Below are 6,000 nucleotides of genomic sequence, written 5' to 3' on the forward strand. Positions count from 1 at the left end.
ACAATAAAAAACTAGAACTTCATTACTCATGAGATGTTCTTGCTGGATCTTCCAAACACACTACAAAATCGCCTCAAGAATAATGAGGGCTGATCCTGCTGTGATGGCTTTGTTGGCTAATCCTCCCCTTGCAAATGCTAGGATCCCATATGAGCGCCAGTTTGTGTCTGAACTGCTCCACTGCTCCACTTCCCATCCAGCTCCCTGCTTGTGGCCTGGGGAAGCAGTCGAGGACAGCCCAAAGCCTTGGGACCCTGCACCCATGTGGGAGACTGGAGGAGGCTCCTGGCTTCAGCCCAGCCCAGCTCAGCTCAGCTCTGGATATTGCAGCCATTTGGAAAGTGAACCAGTGGATTGTAGATATTCTTCTTTGTCTCTCTGTACATCTACCTTTCCATCAAAAATAAATCTTTAAAAAAAAATGATGGCCTTGGCACTGAAGGCTCGAGGAGGATTTCACTGCAGATGGTGGTCTTTGGAGAAGAAGCTGTCTCTGTTAGATTTATGTTTGTGAGCTGAGAAAGGTCTGATTTTAGTGATCAGTGCTACAGTGCCAGCTTGGTTTTCTGGCCTTATCTGTTCGGAGAATTGAGTGAAGATTTTTGGGGTCAGTGTTGTAGTGCAAGGGGTTGAGCACAAGCTTCTCATACTGGAGCAAAGGTTAGAGTTTCAACTATTCTGCGTCTGATTCAAGATGACCCAACACGGGGTACACTGCATGAAGCTGGGATGTAACAATTAGCCGGTACCCAAACTGAGGTATTCAGAAATAGAATGCAGGTGTCTCATGAGGTATCTTAACCACTGTGCCAAATGCTTGTTCCAAATATTTTTCCCCCCAGATCATCACACTGTACATTGAACAGCTATAACTCTAGCTGTGACTGCTTTTCTGTATCTGTAACTGTGCACAGACACTACTTGGTACACAGCAGCATGGGGATACTGGTTACATTTATTTTAGCACTGTCACTGAGCAGGCCATCCGTACAACCCACAAGGGGAAATCTCCAGTACCACATATGACTGACAATTTCTCAATTTAAAATTTGTGCATCTTGAGCCATAAATGTTAGCAAGAAATATATTTTTAGAAACAAAAGGTACATACATTTCTAAATATACATAAACTTGCAAATCATTACCCTGTTTATCTACATTGCTCTAGTCTTAAATTTTAGCTAAATTTGTTTATTTGTTAAAGGAATTGAGAAAACAACAAGAAGCAAATGATTTCTCAAATGAGATATACAAATGGAGAACCTGAATATGAAAGGATACTCATTAATCACAGAAATGAAAATCAGAAAGACAATGAAAAACCACCTCATCCTAGTTAGAATGCATGGTATCAAAGGGACAAAAAACCAAGATATAATAATTATGAAATGAAGAACGGAAAACGCTTATACTGTTAGCGGGAATGTGAATTAATATAGACAATATGGAAAGAAATAGGAACCACGCTATGATCCAGCTTTATCACTACTCAGTGTGATAACAAAAGGGATGAAATAATTATATTGAGGAAATACTTTCACCCCTGTTTACTGTGGTACTATTCACAAGAGCTAAGATATTGAATCAGTCAAGATGCCCATTGATGGCTGTATACAAAAAAAACTGTATAATATACATATACATAATGGAGTATTATTCAGACATAGAAAGAATACAGTTATTGGATATAGATCCAAAGGACTTGACCCCAATGAGTCAAAGAGATACTTGCAGCACATAGCCAAAATTTGGAATCAACCAAGATGTCCATCATCAGATGAATAGATAAAGAAAATGTGGTATATACACACAATGGGTTATTGTTCAGCTGTAAAAAGGAATGAAATTCTACCAGTTGCAGCAAAATTGATGCAACTGGAGGACTTCACATTGAGTGAGATAAGCTGGGCTCAGAAAAACAAATGCCTCATGTTCTCCCTTACCTGTGGGAGCTAAAATTTAATAAGCAGAAAAAGGCAAAAGAAATGTCTGTGGCAGTATTGCTGCAAATACAGTTTTGTAAAGCTTTATTTTATACCTTTGTCAAAGCTATGGTTTGGAATGTGATACTACTGTAGTTTTAATTGCTTGTGAATACTTTTAAATTTACTGTGTATGAATTAAATGGCTATTTTCTATTCAGTTATGGTTTATAGCTATTGTCTGTATTTGCACTAAACTGGGTTCTTTTTGCTTGTTAAACTTCTTATTAAGTGAAGTACTTTTCTTTTTTTACTGCAATATAACCTTAAAATATATTATTACAAAAATAAAATCAAAATGGCAAAGGAAGGAGAATGGAAAGAAAGAGGAATTGAGGGAGGAAGAAAATATCATTATGTTCTTAGAATTGTACCCACAAACCACATTTTATATGTTTTAAAAGTTATATGAATAATTTACACATATTTCACAATACAGATTTAGGAGCATAGTGATATTTCCCACCCTACACTTGCTACTGCCTGTGTTCCCCTCCCATCTTTCTCCTTCCTTATTTTCTTAAAAATTTAACAGCATACTTTCATTGTACTTCTCAATCACAGGCTTAAAACTCCAACAGGTAGATTTCAACCTATAGCAGGTAAATTTAAAAACCCTAGAATTTCACAAGAGTATCAACAGAGTTTGTTAACAATAGTGAAACCTTAAAATGTCAACCTTGTTCATATGGTACTCTGTGTATTAGTTAGCACAGATCAGGGAGAACACAATGTTTGTCCTTTTGGGAATGACTTATTTCACTAAGCAGAATGGTTTCCAGTTGCATCTATTTTGTTGGAAAAGACAAGAGTTCGGATGGGGCTGGGGGAAGAAGGCATATTGGAACTCTGTATTTTCCACTCAGTTTTTCTATGAGCATAAGATTGTTCTAAAGAAACAAAAATAAATCTACTAAAAATTATGTCCTGAATTCTGGTACAAAATGACACGTGGCTAGAATCTCCAGTGCTATCTTCTCTGATATCTTATTAAAATACAGACAAATGCAAACAGAAAAAAAAAAAAAAGAAAAGACAAGAGTTCATTCTTTTTTATGGGTGAGTAGCCTTATAAGCCACAATGATTCTGTTAAAAACTAATATAAAAATTAAAAAAAGAAAAATGAAAAAATGAAATTCTGTCATTTGAAGCAAAATGGATGGGGCTGGAGGACACTATATTAGCTGCGATAGCCTGGGCACAGAAAGACAAGTAACACATTTTCATATGTGGAAGTTAAAATTGATTTTATAGAAGTAGGGGATAGGACAGGGATTACCCGAGGTTGAAAAAGGAAAGGGATAGGAGAATAGAAAGACATTAATTATGAGGTCCAAAAATACAGTTAGGGAAGAGGAGTAAATTCTGGTATTCCATAACACAATAGGGTGAGAAAAGTTAAGCATGATTTGTTATATATTTCAAAAAGGCTAGAAGAAAGGATTTTGAATGTTCTCAATGCAAAGCAATTCTACCTTTTTGAGATCAATGGTAATTGCCCTAATTTGATGATTCTTACACATTGTACACATGCATTGGAATAGCATATTACACCTATATATATTACAGTATGATGTGTTCATTAAAATTAGGTCACATTTTAAATAACATAAGGTTGCATATGCCAGTTATGTATATTATGTATTTAAATAAGTGTGTATATTTGATTTTTTTTAAAGGGAAGAAAGAGACACGTATAAAGCTCTCTTCTGAAGTGCGCACAGTGTCCGACCCTGGGCCAGATTGCAGCCAGAAGTGTGGAACTCTATCCAGGTTTCACACATGTGTGGTAGGAACCTAATCACTTGAACTGTCAATGTTGTTTTCCATAGTCTGTATTAGGGAAAAGCTGGAGTCAGAAGCCAGAGCTGGGTATCAAACCAGCTCACACATTTCTGGTAATTGGGCATCCATATAGTGTCTTAGTTGCTAGGCTAAGCACACACTTCAGCTAGTTATATATTTTAAGTGCCTATGAAAATATTTATGTAACTTTTGCTTTAGAATTTGTCGATTATATAAAATTATGGCTGATTTTCCATCCTAAAAAAAAAAAACCCATGCAAATAGTACTTCTTTATTTTTTGTGTCACAAGTGAGTGTTCCTGGCTCAATGTTGTCGATTTGTGATGTGTAATGCAACAGACATGGAATCGAGTCATTGCAGGAGACTTGGTAACATCTGTGCAGTTGTCCTAATCCATCAGGCTTTCCTAAGCCTTTGCTGGTGGGCAGAGTCAGTGAGTTGGCTGTGCTGGGCACATCTGAAAAGTGCTGGCCCCTCAAGGGTCAATTCCTTACAGAGATCCTTCTCCAGGGCTAAGGAATAGTGCATTTCACCAGGATGGGTGGAGAACTGAAACTAATTCCTTGTTGAAAATGTCCATTTCCAAAGGCCACAATAGAAATTCTCGTGTGAATGTGTATTCTGTATGATCCAAGTCTAGAATGTTAATTGGTTCAGACAGTAGGAATGCATTCTTCCTGTTTTAAGCACAGTTTAAATGTGCTTTAGAGTTATAGCACTAATTCATTTTATTTTATATACTTAGACTTTGAACCTTTTGAACTCAGTTAAGCACATTTATGCACACCATAAGATAGCTATTAATGTGAATAGAAGGTCTCAATTCAAACCTTCTTATGTAAAAATTTGATTTCAAGTACTGAAAGAAAACTGAGAAGTTTTATGTGTTTATTTTTTAAAAAGATTTGTACAGTGAAAGCAACACTAAGATCAAAATGAATTCTTGCAGTTTATACACTAGAAATTCTTGTTACTAGATCCCAGTTTTTATGCACAGGGTTCATATTGATTGGGGAAGATGGGGCCATCTTATTAGATTCAGACTGGGATAGACAAAAGCTGGGGAGATAGCCAATGGCATGGTTGGAGAAAATTGTTCAGCCTGTTGTATAGATCAGGTTGGCTCTTTGAGAAGCAGCAAATAGCTAACACTTTTTAAAAAGCTTGTATTATTGTTTAAATGTATTTACCTATTCTAATGGCCATAATGATTTTCCAAAATAATATGTAACTTTGAAGTGATTACATTTTTAAATTGTATGCATTTGACCGGCTGAGAATGGCTCTCAGGGGATGTATCGTGCATGCAAATTCCAAGCTACAGAGAAGATTGGTGTGATAGATCACAGAGGGCTGGTTTGAAAGTGTGTGTGATGGTTTCCCCTAAATTGTGTTAGTGTTGACACTCAAGTCTTTCTCTTGAAATAGAGGCAGAGGACTATGTGGCAAGAACAAGATGCAATTAACACGAGTATTTTCCAGGATTTTGACCTGTGTCATAGGAAGTGTTCAGACTGAGTCAGGACTTATCAGTCCCTGTGGAGGGATCTTATCTCATTCCTTCCACCTATCAGGAATAAGAAAGAACCAATTATGTGAGTGCTTTTCTCAGGGGAAAAAGCTACAAGGGATAAAAATGGGATATAAATGGGTTCACCTCCCATTTTGCAGCATTAAAGCCATATCCTTGGATTTCTTATTGAGTGTTTCTCTATATACTTCTTATTTAAGAACATACCACTCATACATATAGAGGTAGTTGCACTAGACTATTTTGTTAATAGTAATTAGCTCTGAAGTTATGCTTTAGGGAATATTTTAGGAATATTTTAGGAATATTTTGGTCAACAACTGTGTTGGAAAACAGAGACAAAAGGCTACGTGGTGTATGGATAGCTAAGCTGGAAAAGTGAAACCAGGACTCCAGAATGCTGAATTCTGTGCAGAGAAATAATCAAATAATTTATCATAATGGTTATTTCTACAGGATGCAGCTCTAGGATTAAATGCTAATTTTATTTGACTTATATAAAGGGAAATTATTACTGCTGTTACTTTTAAAGAGCTCCCTGGGTTTGCTGGGAGTATCTGAATTAACAGTAAATTGAGCCCCATTACATATTAATGGGTCCAGGTGATTTATTGGTGGTATATTTGGCAATTAGCCATTCTGCATAGGGTCTTCTGTTTGGTCATTGCTTTTTTCGCTA

Source organism: Ochotona princeps, chromosome 3 (genome assembly GCF_030435755.1).
Source record: "Ochotona princeps isolate mOchPri1 chromosome 3, mOchPri1.hap1, whole genome shotgun sequence".
Lineage (NCBI taxonomy): Eukaryota > Metazoa > Chordata > Mammalia > Lagomorpha > Ochotonidae > Ochotona > Ochotona princeps.